This window comes from Nomascus leucogenys, chromosome X (genome assembly GCF_006542625.1).
Source record: "Nomascus leucogenys isolate Asia chromosome X, Asia_NLE_v1, whole genome shotgun sequence".
Classification (NCBI taxonomy): Eukaryota; Metazoa; Chordata; class Mammalia; order Primates; family Hylobatidae; genus Nomascus; species Nomascus leucogenys.
This window is the reverse complement of record NC_044406.1, coordinates 131,121,319-131,144,635: the sequence shown is the minus strand read 5'-3', so window position 1 is coordinate 131,144,635 and position 23,317 is coordinate 131,121,319. Positions and strand designations below refer to the sequence as shown.

The window sequence follows — 23,317 nt, the reverse complement described above, 5'->3', positions numbered from 1 at the left end:
ATAAATAAAGCTAAAAACAAAACCATATGATTATCTGAATAGATGCAGAAAAGGCTTTCAAATAAATGCAACATTCCTTCATGTAAAAAAAAAAAACCTCAATAAACTAGGCATTGAAGGAACACACTTCAAAATAATAAAAGCTGTCTATGACAAACCCATGGCCAAAATCATACTGGATGGGCAAAAGGTAGAAGCGTTCCCCTCAAAAACTGGAACAAGGCAAGGACGCCCTCTCTCACCACGCCTATTCAACATAGGACTGGAAGTCCTGGCCAGATCAATCAGGCAAGAGAAAGAAATTAAAGGCATCCAAATAGGAAGAGAAGAAGTAAAAATATCTCTGTTCACAAATAACATGTGTATTAGTCTGTTCTCATACTGCTAATAAGACATACTCAAGACTGGGTAATGTATAAAGGAAAGAGGTTTAATTGACTCACAGTTCCACATGGCTGGAGTGGCCTCACAATCATGGCAGAAGGCAAAGAAGGAGCAAAGTCACATCTTACATGGTGGCAGGCAAGAGAGCTTGTACAGGTGAACTCCAACTTATAAAACCATCAGATCTTGGGAGATTTATTTACTACCACAAGAACAGTGTGGGGGAAACCAACCCCATCATTCAATTATCTCCACCTGGCCCCACCCTTGACATGTGGAGACTATTACAATTCAAGGTGAGATTTGGGTGGGGACATGGCCAAACCCTATCAATATAATTATTTACCTAGAAAACCCCATGGTCTCTGCCCAAAAGCTCCTTGATATGATAAACAACATTGATGAAGTTTCAAGATACAAAACAAATATACAAAAATGAGTAGCATTTCTATACACCAACAACATGCAAGCTGAGAGCCAAATCAAGAACATGATCCCATTCACAATAGCTACAAAAATAGTCAAATACCTAGGAAAATATTACATGCTCATGGAATAAGAAGACTCAATATTTTTTAAATGGTCATACTTCCCAAAGCAACGTATAGATTCAATGCTATTCCTATCAAAGTACTAATAGCATTCTTCATAGAATTAGAAAAAACTAGCCTAAAATTTCAATGGAACCCAAAAATATCCTGAATAAGTCAAGGCAATTCTAAGCAAAGATAAAGCTGGAGGTATCACATTACCCAACTTCAAACTATACTACAAGGCTAGTTTGTAGCATCTCAATCTCCCTAAGCCTTTGGATCCCTTCCTCTACATTAAGCCAAGGGAGATAGGCATTTCCAGCTCGCTCACAGTGGGCCATCTTTTGATCCATATTTTAGCTAACTGAGCAAATAAACAATCAGGACCTTTTTTAACTCCCTAAGCTACAACATTAAATGCAGAATACCTTCTAAGTGGGCGCAGTCAATGAATTCAGCCTGATCCAAATTTATGTTTCTTCTGCCATTATCTCAGATCCTTAATATCCATTCCCATGCCTGTTCCCCAGACTTCTGATTATATACATTAGAAAACTCAAGCAGTTCTTTTGGTGTATAGTACACTTCCTCGTGGGTCATACTCTGAACCTCACCTCTAGAGGCTTGTCGGGACTTTAGTCTAGCTATAGGTCTTTAAAAAAAAGGGGGTTGGGGGTGGGTCCTGAGCAGAATCAACATTCTCTTGCCTGGCAATTGCCTCAGGGGAGGCCATCACTGTTGCCTCAGGTAGTGCATGGTTAATTTCAGACAAAGGTGAAAAGTCTGATGGCAGCGTTGGTGGAGGAGGGGATTTTTTCACCACTGAGGGTGTGGAAGCTGTTTCCTCTTGTGAAAATGGCTCATCAGAATTTAGGAGTTCAGTGCCCCCAGACTCATCAGGGTCCTTTCACATATCCTCATTCCAAATATCAGGGTCTCCTTCTTTGCCAATCAATGCCCCTCACTTTAACAGTAGACACCTGGCGAGGCTGTGCATGCACCTTTCATTGAAGATCAGCCACTTGCATGATAAGAGCTTGTGTCTGATTTTCCACAATTTCAGCCCTTTCTCTACAGGAGATAAGACTCTCACTCAGGGCAATCTTAGAAGATTTGAGGCTCATTTACGTTTTAGTAGATATTATAAGTAAACTAGAGATGACTTAAAGCAGAATACAGTCTTTTGGAGCTAAGACATAGAATCCTTGAGTTCATCATTTTCTTTCATCACTCTGTCTAGTGAACTTGGGAGCAACCAAGCAACTTCATTTTATTCCTTGGTTCTCCACATATGGTCAAAGGTATTATGTATAGAGTCACTAAATTCCTTGCCACTCAAGAGCGGTGAATCAGGAGTATCAAATGCATTTATTTTGCATAACTCTTTAAACAGTTTATGCCATGGACTATCAGTATTCTGCATACAATTAAAAGTAGAGTCCTTAGCATTTTGGGGTCTAATCATATTAAGCAGCCAACTCCGGAAACCCCAAAACCAACTAAAGAACTCCATACTTAAAATTCTGTTCCTCTAAAACCACTCCCAGTACCAAAATCTCTATTACTCAGGGCTCTCTAGAGGGACAGGACTAATAAGAGAGAAGTGTATATGGAAGAGAGTTTATTAAGAAGCATTGACTCTCACGATCACAAGGTGAAGTCCCACAATAGGCCATCTGCAAGCTGAGGAGCAAGAAAGCCAGTTTAAGTCCCCAGATCTCAAAAGCAGGGAAGCCGAGAATGCAGCCTTTGGTCTGTGGCCAAAGGCCAGAGACCCCGTGGAAAACCACCTGTGTAGGTTCAAAAGTCCAAAAGCTGAAGAACTTGGAGTCCAGTGTTTGAGAGCAGAAAGCATCCAGCACAGGAAAAAGATGGAGGCCAGAAAACTCAGGCCAGTCTAGGCCTTCCATTGTCCTCTGCCTGCTTTTATCCTAGCCATGCTGGTAGCTGATTAGATGGTGCCCACCTGGATTCAGAGTGGGTCTACCTCTCCCAGTCCACTGACTCAAATGTTAATCTCCTTTGGCAACACCCTCACAGACACACCCAGGAACAGTAATTTGCATCCTTCAATCCAATCAAGTTGACACTCAGTATTAAACATCACAGTGTGCATGCCCAAAGGAAATGCAATAAATATGTTGAAAAGATATATACACTCTCATGTTTATTGTAGCATTATTCACAATAGCTAGCCAAAGTATGGAGTGAACCTAAAGGGTTAAGTGTCTAACAACCAATGAATGAATAAAGAAAATGTGGTGTCTATCTACCTATCTATCTATATAGCTCGACAGATATACACACACACAACACACACACACCTACCCATATATATACACACACACAGCAGAATATAGTCAGCTTTTTGTACCTGCAATTCAACCAACTGTAACCAACAGATCAAAAATATTTGACAAAAAAACAATAAAATATAATACCAATAAAGAGCAATACAGTAGAACAATTACTTACATAGCATTTACATTTTAGTAGATATCATAAGTAAACTAGAGATGACTTAAAGTATACTGGAGGATGTGTGTAGGTTATATGCAAATACTATATCTTGTTATATACGGGACTTGAACATTCTCGTATTTTGGTATTTGCAGGGGTCCTGAAACCTATCCCCTGCAGATATGGAGAGACAACTCTACTATTCAGCCTTTAAAAAAGAAGGAAATTCTGTTATTTGTGACAACATGGATGAACAAGGAGGACATAATAATATGTGATGTAACCCAGGCACATGAAAATAAACACTACATGATCTCACTCATATTTGGAATCTAAAAAGTTCAACTCATAGAACCAGAGTAGAATGTGGTGCCAAGGGGGTAGGGGTGAAGTTAGAATTTGGAGCTGTTTGTCATCACAGGGTATAAAGTGACAGTTACATGAGACAAGTTCTGAAAAAGTACTACATAACATGGTAATTATAGTTAATTATCATAAATTGTTTACAACGATGGGGCCCATACAAATTGCCACTAATGATGCTGGAAGTGCTGCCAAGAAGCAGAAATATGTTGTGACATTACAAGAAAATATTGAATGGTTTGGTATGTACCGTAGACTGAGGTCTGCGGTTGTGGTTGCCCACCATTTGAAAATTAATGAATCCAGCTTAAGGATCACTGTAAAGAAATAAAAGAAAATTCATGAAGCCTTCACCGCATCTATGCCAGCAGGCACTTACACATGCAAAAAAACCCTTACACTTTTTGTGAAATACCTTTTTATCTCATTGAAAATGCAGTTTTTATGTGGATGCAGGATTGCTATAACAAAGGCATATCTATAAACTCTAATAAAACTCAAGAAAAAGTGAAGTCATTATAAGACAAGTTAAAGCAAAACGAAGGTGGAGGATATAAAGCTAGAAAATGTAATGCAAGCAAAGGATGGTTTGATGATTTTAGAAAGGTTTGGCTTTAAAAATGTCAAGATAATAGAATGGCTTCTGTAAGGTAGCAGGTGAGTTCCCAGATGCCATTAGGAAAATCATTGAGGAGAAAATATATCTGCCTGAGCAGGTTTTTAATGCAAAGGAAAGTGCCCTATTCTGGAAAAAAAGGGCCACAAATAACATTTAATAGTATGAAAGAAGCAAGCAACAGGATTTAAGGCAGGAAGGGATATGCAACTCTACTGTTTTGAGCAAATACAGTTGGGTTTGTGATCAGGACTGCCTTTATTTATAAAGCTACTAACCCCTGAGACTTGAAAGGAAAAGGTAAACATGAGCCACCAGTCTTTTGGTTGTGAAACTAGAAGGCCTGGACAATGAGTATCCTTTTTCTGGGTTGGTTCCACTGAAGCTTTGTCCCTGAAATCAGGAAATACTTTGCCAATAGAAACTGTTTTTAAAGTCATGTTGATATTGGGCAATGCCCCTAGCCACTCAAAACCCCATAATTTCAACATCAAAGATGTCAAAGTGTTCTACTTTCTCCCAAACACAAAGTCTCTAATTCAGCCTCTACATCAAGGGGGTCATAAGGACCTTTAAGGCTCATTACACATTTTACTGTACAGAAAAGATTGTCAACACTATTGAAGAGAACCCTGACAGAACATCATGAACATCTGGAAGTATTATGTCATTGAAGACACCATCCTTATAGAAAAAGCCATGAAAGCCATCAACCCTGAAACAATAAGTTTCTGCTGGAGAAAACTGTCCAAATGTTATATATGACTTCACAGGATTTATGACAGAGCCAATCAAGGAAATCATGAAAGAGATTGTGGATATGGCAAAACAAAAAAGTGGGAAGTAAAGGATTTCAAGATATGTGCCTTGGAGAAATCAAAGAGCTAATAGGCACTCTACCTGAAAATGAACAGAAGACAACTTAATGTAGATGAGTGCTTCTGAACCAGTGCCAGACGATGAGGAAGAAGACATAGAAGAAGCAATGCCACAGAACAAGTTGACACTAGACAAGCTGGTAGAAGGGTTGGGATTATTCAAGACTGTTTTCCACTTGTTACATAACATGGACCCATCTATGATATAAGCACTAAAACTAAAGCAAATGGTAGAAGAATGGATGCCATATAGAAACATTTCTGGAGAAATGAAAAAGGAAAATAAACAAATTACAATGTATTTCTGTCAAGTTATTCCTAGTGTGCTTGCCTCTCCGGCCTCCCCCTCCCTCTCATCCACCTCTTCTGCCTTTGCCAACCTTGAGACAGCAAGACCAACTCCCCCTGCTTATTCCTCCTCCTCCACCCAAAGTGAAGATGATGAGGATGAAGACTTTCATGATGATCCACTACAACTTACTGAGCAGTATATATTTCTCTCCCTTATGATTTTCTTAATAACATTTGTTTATTGTAAAAATGCAGTATATAATACATATAACACCCAAAATATGTGTTAATTGACTGTTTATGTTATTGATAAAGATTCTGGTCAACAGTAAGCTGTTAGTAATTAAGTTTTGCCAAAGTCAAAAGTTATATGCAGATTTTTGATTGCATAGAGGGTGGGCACTTCTAATCCCCTGTGCTCAAGTGTCATTTGTACTTAAAAATTGCTAAGAGGTTAGATTTTAAATGTCCTCAACACACGCACAAAAGTATGTAGGTCTATGAGTATTTAATTAGTTTGATTTAATCATTTCACAATAGATACACATATCAATACATGTTGTACATCATATATAGTTTTTGTCAGTTCTACCTTAAGCTGAAAAAATTACCATTCACTATCCTTATCATTGAAATGTGATGTAAATTTAATGCAAATATGTAAATGTGAATTGAATTTAAAAAGGAACAGAAAAGATGATCTCAGAATTTTTTAAATTGTGTAAATTTGGCATTTGGAATTTTTTTTTTAAAAAAAGAATAAGAACAGTAAAATATGTTACCTCATTTACTCCTTTTCTGATGTTCTTCCTTTCTTTATGGTGATCTGAATTTCTGACCTACATTATCTTCATTATATCTGAATAACTTCTTTTAAGATATCTTGCAAGAGAGGTCTATTGGAATCAAATTCTTTCAATATTCATTTTTGAATAAAGTATTTATTTTTCACTTTTGAAGTATAATTTATCTGAGTACAGAATGCTAGGTTAGTGGGAGGGAGATTCTTTAAACATTTTAAATATTTCACTCCTATTTTTCTTGTTTATATGGTTTCTGATGAGAAGTCCAAGCTAATTCTTTTTCTTGCTCTTCTGTAGGTAAGGCATTTTAATCTCTAATTTCTTTTAATTATAAATTTAATACATAGTAATTTAATCTAGAGAAATAGTGCAAAGATTTTTTAGAGAGGAAATTTAATGATATTCATTGCTTTTCCCTTCCACTTTTACAGCTAGGTAGATGTTTTTCCATTGGCTTTTCCAACCTTAAAGAGACACGTAAGCATGCATCATTTTAATAAATACTGGAACACATTATATGTAACATTATAGAAATTGCTTTTTTTTAACAATATTGATGAGTGAGGACCTTTCCTTATGTTTATTTTTCAATTGTTTTTAAAGTAATGTTTCATTCATTGATAATACTCTCGAGTGAATGTTCACTTGAGGAATGTTCCTGAAAATATCTCATTCAAACCATAGTTTTTCAGCTCTCCGTGTTGTTCACGTTTGTAATTTGTTGTGGCTTAACAAAATTTTCTTTATCGTAGCTAAAGAGATTATGTGAAGGTAAAGGATCCATGTACACATGCCTCTATCTGGTCCCATAGTTTTCCCCCTTGAGAAAACTGTAGCCTCATGATTGTCCTTTTACATACCAATGTATGTATATATATGTGTGTGTGTGTGTATATATATACATGTTATATATATAACAACATATATATATGTTGTTAATTATATTGACAAAAACTGGAATATCTTATGCACATTGCTCTGCAAATCGCTTTTCTCTTTCACAATAAAGAATGTCAAAAGTTGTATTTTTGCATTATCATGTTTTAAGGTTTAACCCTTCATCCATTGTGAAATGTATTTTGTGGGTAGGTACAATGTGAGAATCTCATTTTATATTCGCTTTCCTATTTTCCCCATAGGATTTTTCTGTTAAGCTTGTCCTTTATATCTTTCCTCTAATTATTAAACCAATAGCTATTGGGTTTTTTTGTGTTTTGGGGTTTGCTTTTTCTTTTTTTTTTTTTTTTTTTTTTTTTTTGGCAGAGTCTCGCTCTGTTGCCCAGGCTGGAGTGCAGTGGCATGATCTCGGCTCACTGCAAACTCGGCCTCCTGGGTTGACGCCATTTTCCTGCCTCAGCCTCCCAAGTAGCTGGGACTACAGGCACCAACCACCACGGCTGGCTAATTTTTTTTTATGTGTGTATTTTTTAGTAGAGACGGGGTTTCACCGTGTTAGCCAGGATGGTCTCAATCTCCCGACCTTGTGATCCGCCCACCTTGGCCTCCCAAAGTGCTGGGATTACAGGCGTGAGCCACCGCACCCGGGCAATAGGTATTGTTTTAATGACTGTAATTGTATGCTTTCATTTACACTTAGTAATTAAACATTCTGCTCATAACCCTCCCATTTCTTACATGATACCTTTTATTAAAATGTGTATACTGTTTGGATAATTTCACTTATTTATTCTGGCAAGTAAACTTTAATATGAATTTGGTATACTGCAAAATGAGACATTTAAATTATAACTATAATAAATGTTCAAATGTTAGCATTTTGCAATATTGATTCTTCTCATCCAGAACCATAAATATATTTGTAGGTAATGAAGCCTGTTATTTACCTGTTGGAGGAGTTTGTATTTTCCTTATATAGATCCAAAAAAGTTTATAATACGTTTATTTCTCGGTATTACAGTTTTCCCCCTTTTTTGTACATAGGTTACTTTTGCATTGTCTTTTCTGATTACTACTTATGTATACGAAATCAAATAATCTTGTTGTATACTTGTTTTTTTCCCTGTTCTTACCTTTTTAAACAATCTTACCAGTTACATCATTTATTTTTCTTTTCTAGGATTTTCCAAGTGATTAATTATATAATCTGTGTTTTGAAGCGCAAACATTAAAATCATCCCACGTTTTCAAGTTGCAATAAGAAATACTTCCTGGACATTACACTACAGACCAAGTCCAACAGAATGCTGCATTGATTGCTTTTGTTTTAATCTACCTTTATCCAGCCTAGCCTGTTAGAAGTAGCTTATTTCCCACTGCTCTGGGACCTAGTTAGGCCCTGCTGTGAATTTTACTCTAGGATCATCCAAAGCTGCTCCAGCCCTGAAACATGAGTTCACTAGAAACATTTTGCTATAAATAATGACAGTTATAAGTATAATACTAATTTTTGTTATTAAAACAAATTATTCAAATAATTTATACCTGATGTTTGGTTAAGAAGGTTACAAAATGAGTATGATTGATACAAATGGCTTTGTCAGACATGAAGTCATGTTGTACTTATTTAAACACATATTTTCCTATGTGGCTTTTCAATTGACAAAGATTTCCATCTCTTTTGTTTAATTTGACCCTCTCTGAAGTAACAGTACAGTTCCTGGGTCTGTTGAGAAGATTTGAGGATATAATTCAAGTTCAGTACAGTTTCTGATTTTAACACTTGGCAAATGTTTATCTTTATAATTATTTTTCTTATGTTTACTGTTGCTTTCAATAACGCCCAGGGCAGGCATTATATCCTGTTTATAGACAGAGAAAATTGATGATTTGTTACACTAAGTGACTTGGTTAGCACTGCGCACAGCATTTGCTTTTATTTTTTAAATGTTATTTTGTCTGTTAATTTTATTTCATTGAAAATGACGCCAGCTCATTGAAGTGAAACATTTCAAAGATGGGTGAAGGAAAATGGCATGATTCACTCCACATTATCCATTTTTCCTCTTGCCTTAAGCAATGCTAACAGCATGGGGCAAATACTTCCCCCCCACATTCTATGATCAATTTTTTACAGATTAATCGAATATATATAATAAGGTATTTCTGGTCACTGATTGTACGAAAAAGTACCAGGAATTTGGGATTTTCTTTATAAATTGTTCAATATCTTATTTTTTCTGGGATGCTGGGGATGCAATGCAAACATTCCAAATGGACAATGGAATTTTTTGAATTTAAGAGTTAATATTGTAATTACTAAAACAGATTGTCAGCATTCGGATGTGTGTGCTGACTTACAGCAAATGCCGAATATGTCCAATGTTATTTAAGAATGCATTCTTTTTTCTACTCTTCCCTCATCCATTATTAAGTCCATCTCTCATTTTAATTAGTGTACCTTTATACTTAATAACTAGTATGAATATATCTGTCAGCTCATCTTTGTTTTTGAGGTTTCTCTTGCATATCCCGGTGTACAACATTTGCTTACAGCTTAACTCTAGCCTCAGTGCTTCAAATAGTTAGCCAGAAAAGGCACGTGAGAAATTTTATTTACTTGAATCCTAAGAATACATTTGATAATTTGTAAACATTTTCTAGCATTTTGTAGAATTATTTCTTTTCCTGTGCAGTAGCTTTTTGGTTTGATATAATCCCATTTGCCTATTTTTGCTTTTGTTGACTGTCTTTTTGAGGTCTTATCCCCAAAAATTATTTGCCCAGACCAATGTCCTGTAGTGTTTCCCCAATTATTTCTTCTAGTAGTTTCACAGTTTTAGGTCTTACTTTTAAGTCTTTGATCCATTTTGAGTTGACTTTCGTATTGGTAAAAAAATGGGGATCTAGTTTTGTTCTTCTGCATATAGATATCCAGTTTTCCCATCGCCATTTATTAAAGAGGCTGTTCTTTTCCCCAGTGTATGTTCTTGGTTCTTATGTCAAAAATGCTTTGCATGTAAGTGTATGGGATTTTTTAATGGGCTCTTTGTTATGTTCCATTGGTCTAGCTGTCTGTTTTTATGCCAGTAGCATACTCTGGTTTATAGTAGCTTTGCAGTATCGAAGAAGGGATTAAGTATCAGAAATATAATGACATTAATAGCAATTTACTAATCTGATTAAAAATGGGTCAAAGACCTGAATAGACATTTCTCAAAATAAGACATACAAATGACCAATGGGTATATGAAAAAATATACATTTGACATTACTAATCATCAGGGAAATTCAAATCAAAACTACAATGAGACATTATCTCATCCCAGTTAGAATGGCTATTACAAAAAAGACAAAAAACAACAAATGCTGGTGAGAATGCAGAGAAAGGGGAACACTCATGTAGTGTTGGTGGGAATATGAAGTAGAACAACCATTATGGAAACAGGATGGAGGCTTATCAAAACCCTAAACATAGAATTGCCATATGATCCAGCAGTGCCACTAGTGGGTATATATCCCAGTGAAAGGAAATCAATGTGTTGAAGGGATATCTGCATTTCCATATTTATTGAAGCACCAGTCACAATCGTGAAGATATAGAATCCGCCTAAGTGTCTATCAACAGATGAATAAAGAAACTGTATATATACACAATGAAATATTCAGCCATAAAAAAGAATGAGATTCTGTCATTTGCAGCAACATAGATGAAATTATAGGTCATTAAGTGAAATAAGCCTGGCCAAGAAAGACAAACTTCGCATGTTCTCATTTGTGGAAGCTGCAATAGTGGATCTCATGGAGGTAGAGAGTAAAGTGGTGATTACCAGAGGCTGGGAAGGGAAGGGAGTGGGAAGAAGAGAAGTTGGTTACTGGATACAAAAATACAGTAGTTGAAAATACAGTAGGGAAATTATAGTTAATAATAGTTAATTGTGTATTTCCAAATCACTGAAAGAAAACAATTGTAATTTTTCCAACACAAAGAAATGATAAATATTTGAGGTGATAAATATCCAAATTACCCTGATTTGATCATTGCATGTTGTATACATGTATCAGAACATCACATGTACCCCCAAATATGTAGAACTATAATGTCAATAAAAATTTAAAAAATAAAAATTACTTTAGAAAAGGATATATTTAACATACATAACTTTTCAATATTGAATTATGTGTGCATAGTTTTATACAAGTCACTTAGAGTAAGCCTCAGAAAGTTTTCCAGAATTCTTCAAGCATGCCTTAAATAATTCTTAGTAACATTACTTCTACATAATTCTCATGTACTCATTTTTGTGTGGGCAATAAATTCAAATACCTCTCTTGATATCTAAATATTTTTATTTGAGATACAGATTTCAATCTCATGTATACTTAGAAAATACTTTCTATAAGACAGTACATGCTGGAGGCCGAGGCAGACAGATCACGAGGTCAGGAGATCAAGACCATCCTGGCTAACATGGTGAAACTCTGTCTCTACTAAAAATCCAAAAAAAAAAAGAAATAGCCGGGCGTGGTGGTGGGTGCCTGTAGTCCCAGCTACTACGGAGGCTAAGGCAGGAGAATGACGTGAACCTGGGAGGCGGAGCTTGCAGTGAGCCGAGATCCTGCCACTGTACTCCAGCCTGAGTGACAGAGCAAGACTCCATCAAAAAAAAAAAAAAGATAGTACATACTAAATTGTTTCTAATGATGTTAAAAATTGCATGCTAGTTCAAATGACCCCCTTTTCATTCTCTACTATATAATCTGAGACTCAAGTTATCAGATGCCTTTTTAAATTAATTATGCCAAAGTTATCTGCTTTTATGTTTCTTTTTTGCGTGCCCGAATTACTAAAATATCCTTTTGATTCTCATTAGGATTTAGTTGACTTTTCTTGGTTTCTCTATATTAAAAATAATATCAGTGATCATTACTGCACACACAAAAATGCTGTCACTAACAGCATTTTTGTCAAAGGCATTCAACACCATATTCTGGGGTATCTTTTCAGCAGCACTCCGTTCTACTGGTACCAACTTACTGCATTACTCCATTTTCATGCTGCTGATAAAGACATACCCAAGACTGGGCAATTTATAAAAGAAAGAGGTTTAATGGACTTACAGTTCCACATGGCTGGGGAGGCCTCACAATTATGGTGGAAGGCAAGGAGGAGCAAGTCACATCTTACGTGGATGGTGGCAGGTAAAGACAGAGCTTGTGCAGAGAAACTTCCCCTTTTAAAACCATCAGATCTCATGAGACTTATTCACTATCATTAGAACAGCATGGCAAGGACCTGCCCCCATGATTCAATCCCCTCCTACTTGGTCCCTCCCACAACACGTGGAAATTTCAGCGAGATTTGGATGGGGACAAGCCAAACCATGTCAGTCTTGTTTGCCAGTACGGTCTCAAACTTCTGACCTCAAGTGATTTGTCCACTTCGGCCTCCCAAAGTGATGGAATTACAGGTGTGAGCCACAGCACCAGGACAAAAAAATAAAAATAAAATAATTGTTTTCTTGATAAGTTCTTTTTAATGAAAAAAGTAACAATGTCTAATCTAGTAGTTGACTGATGCAAAGATATAAAATGTTGCCCTTAATAGATTTATTCTGTAACCTTTCCTTAACTACTGCTAATAACCTAGTCAGTCCCATTTCATAACATTTTTTATTCTCATGAACATTTATATTAATTATTAGGCTTATAACATCCTTTGAAATCTAGTCTATTTTAGCTTTAAAGTGTGTGTTAATTTTCTAAGTGATTATTTGTTGATATATTAGAAATATATCAGTTATTTTAGATTTGTGTGATTTTATATTTTAAACTAATTTTCCATGTGTAATTCGTTCCATGTAATTTCTCAGTGTGTGTAGAAGCATGTGAAAACCACCGCAATTAAGATACAGATCAGTTCTCATCACAAGCATTCTTCATGTTACCCACTTATAGCCAAAGCCACCTCCCTTCTTTCACCCCCTCTCTAATCCCCGAAAACCACTGATCTATTCTCTATCTTCATCATTTTGTCATTTCAAGAATTTTATTTAAATATATCCTATGTAACCCTTTCATATATAATATAATGTTTTGAAATAGGTATACATTGTAGAACAGATAAGGCAAGCTAAGTAACATTCATAAACACACAGATCCTTTCTTTATCCTTAGCCGCTGGGAAATTGATTGTTAAGTACCTTGAGACAGTCCTCTGAATTAAATCTGCTTGGTGTTCTACAACCTTCTTGTACTTGGATTTTGATATCTTTCTCTAGGTTTTAGAAGTTCTTGCTATTATCCCTTTCAATACATTTTTTACTCCTATATTTTTCTCTAACACCTCTTTAAGGCCAGTAACACTTAGATTTGCCCTTGTCTCCTCTGACTGTGTATTTTCAAATAGCCTGTCTTCAAGCTCACTATTTTTTTTCTTTTGCTTGATCAATTCTACTACTAAAAGACTCTGATGTGTTCTTCGATATGCCAGTTGCATTTTTCAGCTGCAGAATTTGTTTGATTCTTTTTACTTCAATCCCTTTGTTAAATTTATCTGATAGAATTCTGATTTTTTTCTCTGTGTTATCTCGAATTTCTTTCAGTTTCCTCAACATGGCTATTTTGAGTTCTGTGTCTGAAAGGTCACGTATATCTGCTTCTCCAGGATGTATTACTGGTGCCTCATTTAGTTCATTTGGTGCAGTCATGTTTTCCTGGAATGTCTTGATACTTACAGATGTTCATCTGTGTCTGGACATTGAAGAGGTGAATACTTATTGTAGGCTTCAGTCTCTGGGCTTATTGGTAGACTTCCTTCTTGGGAAGGCTTTGCATATATTTGAAAAGACTTGAATGCTGTCATCTCAGTTGTGTCTGCTTTAGGGTCACCCCAAGCCCAGTAATGCTGTGATTCTTTCAGACTCATAGAGTTGTCACCTTAATGTTCTTGGACATGATCCAGGAGAACCCGATGGATTACCAGGTTGAGACTTTTGTTCTCTTCCCTTACTTTCTCCCAAACAAATGGAGTCTCATTCTCTCTGTTCTGAGACACCTGATGATGGGGGTGGAGTTACTCAAGCACCCATGTAACCACTACCACTATGACTGTGTTGGATCAGACCTGAAGCTAGCTCAACACTTGGTATCTCCCAAGGCCCGCTCTAACCATTCTTTGTCTATGACCTATTTTTGCTCAAGGCCCTCGGGCTCTACAATCAGCAGGTGGTAAAGACAGCCAGACTTGTGTTTTTTCCTTCAGGGCAATGAGTTACCCCAGTCCCCGGGTGGGTCCAGAAGGTCAATCACGGAGCCAGGAACTATAGTCAAAAACCTTAGAACTTATCTGGCGTGCTAATTGTACTTCGGTTGAGGTGGCACTCAAAGCAGAAGACACAGCCCTTCCCTCTGTTCTCTCACTTTTCCAAAGGCAGAGGAGCCTCAACCTGTAACCACTGCTACCACAGGTCCATGGGTAGTACTGCCAGACTACTGCCAATGTTGCCTTAAGTGCCAAGGGCTCTTCAGTCACAACTTGTGGTGAATACTGCCTTACCTGGGACTCACCCTTCAGGGCAGTGGGCTCTCCTCTGGCTTAGGGCAAGTCTAGAAATGCTGCTCAGAGCCAATTCCAGGAAACAGTGACCTCAAGGCCCTGCTTGGTTCCCTACTTCCATGTGACTGAGGTGGTGCCTAAGGTGCATGATAAAGTCCCCTTTTCTTTTTCCTTTGCTTTTCTCAAGCAGAAGGAATCTCACTCCACTGCCACCACAGCTGGGAATGTGCTGAGTCTCACCTAAAGCTAGCAAGTCTCAGAGGCTCACCCAAGGCCCTCAGTCACTTGGCTATCACTGCTGGTTATTCAGGGCCCAAAAGCTCTTCAGTTAACAGGTGATGAATCCTGCAAGGACTGGGTCCTTACCATCAAGACTGCAGGTTCCCTTCTGGCCCAGGGCTTGTCTAGAAATGTCATCCAGGAGCTAGAACTAGAAGTGGGGCTTCGTGAGTCTGCCCAGTGCCCTATGCTGCTGTAGCTGTGCTGTTATCCACAATGCAAGACAAAGTCCTCCCCAGTCTTTCCTCTCTCTTCCCAAAGAGAAGGAAGAGATCTCTTTTGGACCCATGCGCTATTCAGCCTGTGGTTGGGGAAAGGATAATGCCAGCACTCCCCTAGCTGTCCTAGCTGGTGTCTCAATAGATTGTGTGCTGTACCCCACCCCCAGTCTACTGGCTCTGGGCCCAGTTCAGCATCATGATTTGTGTAAAATTTGCAGTCCTTGTGTTCTAAACTTCCCCCCGCATCTACTTAGAACCCCAGAGCACTTTAGCCTCTGGTGGCGAGGCTTCAGGAAACTCAAGTTTTGACCACTGAGATCACTGATCCCCCTCTGGCTAGGGCTCGTTTAAATACTCCCTCCATGGGCAGGTGTCAGCTGAGTTTGTTCCAGTTTTCCTTTCTGCTCTACCAAAAAAGCAGTGAGTTCAATGCCTCACAATTACTGTGCTCTGCCTCCCCCAGCGCAGAGAAACACTCTTCACACCATGCTGCCACTGCCAGTGGTGGAAGAAGTGTTGGGGAGGGGTGGTGGTGGTGGTTCAAGACTGTTTTTTCTACCTATTCAGCGCCTCTTGCAGTGATATGAAGTGAAAACCAGGTACCATGACTTCTCACCTGATTTTTGGTTCTCCTGAAGGTGTTTTTCTTGTTTAGATAGTTGTAAAACTGGTGTCCTTGTTGGGGGAATAGTCAGTGGAACCTTCTATTCTGCCATCTTGCTCTGCCTCCTTCTGTGATTTCCAAGAGTACAATATGTTTTTATTAACTATAGTCACCAGGCTTTACAAAAGACCTCTTGAACTTATTCCTCCCAACTGCAATTTTGTATCATTTGACCAACAGCTCCTTCTCTCCTCCCATCCCCTGGTAACTACTGTTCTACTCTCTACTTCCGTGAGTTCAACTTTGTAAGACTCTACGTATTAGTGAGCTCATGCAGTATTTGTCTCTCTATACCTGGAATATTTTGTTTAATGTAATGTCCCTCAGTTTTATCCATGTTAGGGCAAATTACAGGACTTCTTACATTTTTAAGGCGTGTGTGTGTGTGTGTGTGTGTCACATTTTCTTTATTCATTCAGCTGTTGAACAGTTAGGTTGATTCTATGTCTTCTATAGTTGCAATGAACATGATGTCTCAAGTTAATTGGCAGCATTACAGCATAGCAGAAAGATTCTAACAGCTTCGTGTGGTGTTTTAAAATTCATCCCCACTATAGGTTGACTGACCTACAGTTTGGACAGACTGCCAAAGTCCAAAAGCCTCAACATTTACTTATTGTACAGATCTACTTCCATTACGAGAAAAGCTTGAGACTGTAACGTCTGACCCACTCTCCACCAAAATGGGAAGGTGCAAAGTGACCAAAGAACTTCTCTGACAGGTCCAACTTGGTGAGAAGATGAGGTTATTAGGACTTGCACACAGGGTGCTCCTGGGCAGCAGCAGGACAGCTCTAGAGATCCACTCTGCCTTCTGTCTCTGTACTGCTTTTAAGCAAATTTTCTGGCTCTTTGCCTGTTGTGTTTGAGTGATGAGACTGTTTCCCTTGATAAGTTCTCAGATACTCTTGGGACGTTTGGATTCTCAGGGATACCTACTCCTTGGCTAGGCCCCATGGCCTTACCTTACTGCCTAACCTTAAGAGTTCACACAGTGGACATACACCCTTAAGTAGCTTACTGGGGGACCCATCACACTATAATCCACCTCATCTCCTAGCTCTTACATTCTCTCTGCCAATCTTGCATGAGAATCTCTGAGCAAGGTACAAGGGAAAAAACTACATGAGCTTATAATGTACAGTCATGGCTTGTGTGTACAGGCCACTTCTACAGTGTATGTAACAGCATAAAAAGCAGAAGCTAACTACAATTATAATGCTTCTTGGTAAAACATAACTCCAATGAGTAGGCAAGGTGTGTAACCAATCTAAGAAAGAGTCAAATTGGGCTATATCATGGTAATTCGGCTATATCATGGCAATTCGGCTATATCATGGATCTGAATTGACAAATGATTTAAAGTATCTGTGACATTACTCTTTTTATCAGGGATATAGGTATAACAGGTAGCGCCTATAAAGGCACATGTTGTTGGGTCTCCGTTGTGTTGGTGATTAGGCCTCTGGGTGGAAGCAATCCCCAGCGATCATGGGTTGCCTTATTGGTGTTATTGAACCAGTCACTCCAGTTCTGTTGGAAGAAAAGCAAAATATTCCAAGGTATACCACTACTACGTGACAGCAGAGAGTATCCACATACACAAGCATCTGGTTGGTTGCTGACTGCTCCTGTTATTGCAGCCCAGTCCAGGAAGACATTGCTAGTTGTCATGGGTAGCAGGAACACCAGCCCATGGGCATAAGCACAGGTGTCTGTCTAGTAGGAACTCTCATGGGTGCATCCACTCCTTGTAACACTATTATTGCTGTATTTTCTCCCATTGGCCTTACTGGGGAGGCGGCCATGGGCTTCACACCTGGTATACAGTACCACACATGGCTTCCCTCCCCAGGAGCAGGCATAATAGCCCATTGGTAAGTTTCCGGCCTTGCTCATGCTATCTGCAGTATGACTGCTCCAGCAGGTATTGGTGCTGCTATGTGTTGATATGGCAAGCCTCTCAGACCTTCATCCAGTAGCACAGCTGGGGCCACCTCCCTTCTGGCAGTCTTCATGGCGCCCTCTGGTGCCATAAAACTGACCCACTATGGGGGCACTTTCCAGCTCAACTTTAGGTCCATGTAGCCATCGCCACTTGGCAGATCCTCTCATGCTCTCAGGAGCACAGTCTGGCCACCAGCTTCAGGAGCATGGCTCAGAGTCTCAGAAGCAACCATGAGAGTTGATGGGGCCTGCTTTACAAAAAGTGATACCATCTGTGATAGTTGGTGACGTTTAAAATTTGTACACCTTCAGGGAGATTCTTAGTTCAGGACCTTAAAGAACCATCCTGATACAATGCACGTAATTGTGTTTTTTTAACAGGTCCTTTTATTTTATTTATTTATTTATTTACTTTTAACTATGAGGCCTGTCCCTGTTGGGTCTTATTGTAAGTGGAACCTCCAATCTATGTTTTGTCCTGATGTCCAGTGTTGGACATCATGGTCCATGAAATGGGGTACCTGATTACTCTCTCTCCTTCTTGGCATGCCATACATGACACTAACAGTGGTGAGACACTTGATCATTTCCAGTTGAGGGACATGTTTTACTGGGAAGGCCTGTAGAATCCATGTTGTTGTGTCCACACAGGTTAAGACATAGCTTTTCCCTCCATGCTGGGTCAGGGGACCAATAATTGACTTGCCAGTTCCACACAGGTTGTATGGCTCCATGTTTGTGACCTAGTGTGAAGGGAACATTTCTAGGTTGCAGCCATGAACAGGTCTCACAGTTCTGAACAGCTGGAAAAACATTTGCATCGCAGATAGGAATGGCTGCTGTTTTTGCTATGGCTCACCTATGGCTGACCCACGGCGGCCACTCTTATGATGCTCCCATGTAACAGCCTCTTCTGATGGGTTCAGGGCCAATCACCCAAACATGAGTAAGGGTGTCTACCTCTTAATTTCCAGGAGGGGGCTTTGTGCCTCTGTATGTACCCCAACTATCTTTGCAAACGACTAGTGGCCAGGGCTCATGGGTAATGAGTATCCAAATTGCCCATAGCTTGTCCCATTGACTGTTTGGTCCTAATCCCCATTCTATCCACATGATGATAGTATCCATTTGCACAATGACTGCTGACCATTGGTGTTGAGTGCCTTTGCTAGACCCATCAGTGTATCAGGCCCTAGAAGGTATCGTTAGGGTCCCCTCATATATGGTGGCTTCACTCTCATGTCGAACTCCTCCACTTGATCAAAGTGGATGGGTCCAAGCACCTCCTGTAGTGCCTGGCTTAAAGGACTAGTGGACAGGACACGCCTTTGTTGTAGATAAGCATGCCATTTCTGCAGGGTGTGTGATTGTATGACTGGGATGGGCTTGTCTAGGAGATATTCTATTCATCCTTTTATGGAATAGGCAGTTTTTACCGTGATGGCCTGCTTTCTGGTGATGGCCTCCAGTTGTTCCAGTGCCCTATATTCATGGTAAATAGCTGTTGTTCTAGGACTGTATAGCAGGATCCTGTCCCCTTCCATAATTGAGACAAAAATCCTACAGACACCATTCCCTTTGGTTGCTTTTGGCATATCTTCAATTCATCATTGTGATATCTCCAGTGACTTATAATACAAAGGAGTGCTAGAATGGGATCCTCATGCTTGGGCTTGTTTCACTAATGTTTTTGCTTTGCCAAATGCTCTTACTCAATATGTGTCTCATCCCATTTTTTACCTGCCTTTATTAGGATATGTAACAGGTTGAGGGTTTGTGCAAAATGAGGAATGAATATCCTTCAATAGCCTAGTAAACCTAGGAAAACTTGGAGTTGCTTTACTGACTGGGGAATAGGTTGTTGTGCTGTTATCAATGACAGCTCTGAGTAGGTTTCATGTCTTCCCCAACTAGGTAACTCAGAAGTTTGACAGCTGCATCAGGCCCCTCTGTCTTTTTGGGGTTGACTTTCCATTCTCTGTCCCTTAGGTCATCCAAGATGCTTTCTAAGGCAGTCTCCAGATCTGTAAGAAACTCTAGGGTTAGTATGTTATCATTAATATAGTAAAACAGGGAGACTGAGTCAGGCAAACTCTTGACAGGTCCTGTGCACCCAAACTGTGACAAATGGTGGAGCTGTGCAGCTATCTTTATGGTAGCACCTGGAAAGTCCATTGTTGGCCCTCCTAAGTGAAGGCAAGCTGGTCTTGTGAATCTTCAGCTAAAGGAATACTGGAAAAGGCATTGGCCAAGTCAGTCACAAAATGAATATTTCACAGATTAAGGACCACTTGATTTAGCAGTTCAGCAATATTGGGTACAGCTGCACGTACAGGGGCACCACTTTGTTTATCTCACAGTAGTCTCTCATCATTCTCCAGGTGCCAGTTGGCTTCTTCACAGGCCACAAAGGGCTATTATAGGGGCTCTTTGCCAACCTGACTATTTGTACCTTATGTAATTTCTCGACTGGTTGGGTGGTTTGAGAGTGTATTCACCCATTCTCACATTGCTATAAAGAACTACCTGAGAGTGGGTAATTTATAAAGAAGAGGTTTAATTGGCTCATGTTTCCACAGGCTGTCGGAGAAGCATGGCTGGGGAGGCCTCAGGAAACTTACAATTATGGTGGAAGCCAAAGGGAAAGCAGGCACAATCTTCACATGGCGGAACAGGAGACACAGAGCGAAAGGGGAAGTGCCATGCACTTTAAAACCATCTTATCTCGTAAAACTCACTATCACAAGAACAACAGGGAGGAAATCTGCCCACATGATCCAATGACTTCCCACCAGGTTCTTCCCCCAACACTGGGAACTACAATTCAACATGAGATTTGGGTGGAGAAACAGAGGCAAACCATATTACAGAGTGTCCCCTAACAGAGAGTATTGTTTCACGTTTATTACCTGCCTGGGCTGGGGCAAGGGTACAGGCACCCATTTGACTCATCTTCTTTTCATTCCTTGGTTACTTTCTGGACTTGGTCCTTGTTTTTATCCAGCTCACTGATGTCCACCAATGTTTCCCCCATATCATAGATTATATTTCCCATTAAGAGGCTCAGAAGTGCGAGCAATGCCCCATATCATAACCCTTCTTAATGTGGAAATGACCCAGACATTCGATCAGTACCTAAAATAATTTTAAGATTTTTAAGATACACAAAAGTTTTACCTACAAGTATTTATATCATTTACCTTTACTTAATTTATTTTTAGCAGTTTATCTAGTTTACTCATGAGTGCCGACATTAGATAAAGCTTACCATTATTCCAACTTTATCTTTTTTTAACCATTTTCATAGCCTGCGAATATCAGATGTTAACCTAAGCAAGAACCTTAAAGTTGAGCACATTGGCATTTTTGTTGATAACTCAGAAAATTCAGTTGTTTTCATTAAATTAAAAATATCAAATTGGTCTTGCCTATCAAAAAAATCACACAGATTCCTCTGTTTTTGGCTCATCTTATGGTGTTAAAACCTTCAGGTAAAACCCTGACACCTTAAAATATCTAGCAGAGGCAAATCTAAAACTTGTCTAATTAGCAAACCTAGACAAAAATGTAGACTGACAATGCTGGCAGTATTTCTATTTTTATTTTACCAATAATTTTTGATCCAGTTTATGTACTAAAAATTACTAAATTAATATGAACCTGAAAATCATTTGAAATTATTTAATTTATAACTATTCATTTATTTATAAGCTAATTTGGTACCATGCTAGACACTCCATAACATTATACATGTGCATACAGATAAACACATTTAAACATGTATATACACACAGAAGCAAAGATCCAATAGGTTTTGCCTCAGAACTCTAGCCATGAGATGGCATTACAAACTCATTATTTTACAAAAGATAAATGCATCTAAGTAATTTCTCACAAAATTTAGACCTGTTCACATGACTAAACTTTGTTTTCCCTGATAGGTAATCCAATGAAGGCTGTGGATCAAAATTTGGCCTAAGCAGTTTCCATAGCAATTTAATTATTTACAAAATCTCTTTTTACTTTTTTTTCTTCAGGTCCAAATGAGTTACCAATGTTTACATTGTAGTTAGAACTGTCTGAACTGTATAACAGAAACAAAATCTCCAAGTAACCTTGAATTGGCAAGATCATAAACATTGAATTTTATCTCAACACCAGTAGCTCAATAACGGCAGATTCAAAGTAGGCAAAACAGAAAATAGAGACATAGATAGAGAGCTTTAGAAAATTCTATTTAACTCTATAGTTGCAGGTTAACAATTTGAGCTCTGAATTTTTCTTGTTGTAATTCGACCATCAGTTTTGAAATGTGCACAAGAATGGTCTATAGTATATAACCAGCTGAAGTCCTAGAAAACTCAGCATACCTTTTACCTGCTGCAGGAGTTTCTAGGCTTTCTCCCTTTCCTGCTCTAATGATTTCTCAATAACCAGCCTTATTGCAATAACAGTGCATTTGCTATCCTTATCATACTTTCATCTCTCACTGCAATACGTGCTCAGCGGCCAGAAGTGTTTTCTGAGCATCCGCATACTTGTGCAGTGGCCTACAAAGGTTGAACAGTTAGGCAACTCCACCCATATGTATGTGGCTGACCACTCTGGGATTTTTCCCTGCAGATGCCCCTTCCTGACTCATCCTTTGGTCTCTCGGATCCTGTTAATGATGCCAATTGTTATGAGAAAAATTTTAGACCGTAGCACACCCCTAACCCCAAGCTACGAAGGTACCAAGAAACCAAAGCATGATAGACAAGTCTAGCTTGGCAAGTAGATGAGCTTAAGACTTGCATACAGAGCACTCCTGGGCAGCAGCAGGACAGTTCTAGAGATCTGTTCCACCCCTCATTTCTTAACTGCTTTTAAGCTAATTTTCTCGCTCTTTGCCTTCTGTGTCTGAGCGACCACATTGTTTTTGTGGTAGGTTCTTAGATACTCTTTAGGATTTTAGGATTCTCTGGGACACCTGCTCTTCTGCTGGGCCCTGTGGCCTTAACTCACCACCCAGCCTTCAGGGTTCAGACAGCAGGCATACACCCTTAAGTAACCTGGTGGGGGACCCCTCACACTACAACTTCAGTGATCTTCTGATGCAGGACTAAGACCTCAGGAACAAAATTCTCTCTCCTTGTTCTCTCCTCCTCCCACAGCTTGATGGAAATACCTCTCACCAGGCCTTTCTGAATCCTCTTCACCAGATGTGTGACATAGCCTGCTATTATGTTGCAGTGCTACTTCTTTAGAATAATGTCAATATCCTCACACATGCACTTTTTCATGTGGAAGTCAATGCCCAGGCAGGTGCAGTGCTACTCAGTAACGACCCAGGCTGCCTTCTTCATGGTGCAAATGGCAGCCCGCACTGGTAGATCCTTAGTAAAAGAGCTACTGCGTGAACATGGGAATGTAGATATCTCTTC

At 39.0% G+C, this 23,317-nt stretch overlaps 1 long non-coding RNA gene across 1 annotated transcript; it reads left to right on the top strand.

The window, feature by feature from the left end:
- The first annotated feature begins 417 nt into the window (after positions 1-417).
- LOC115833294 lies at positions 418-22,187 on the top strand. The gene is made up of 3 exons (XR_004028742.1): positions 418-428; positions 2,517-2,520; positions 22,108-22,187. It is a non-coding gene; the product is annotated as an uncharacterized LOC115833294 (long non-coding RNA).
- Positions 22,188-23,317: the final 1,130 nt, after the last annotated feature.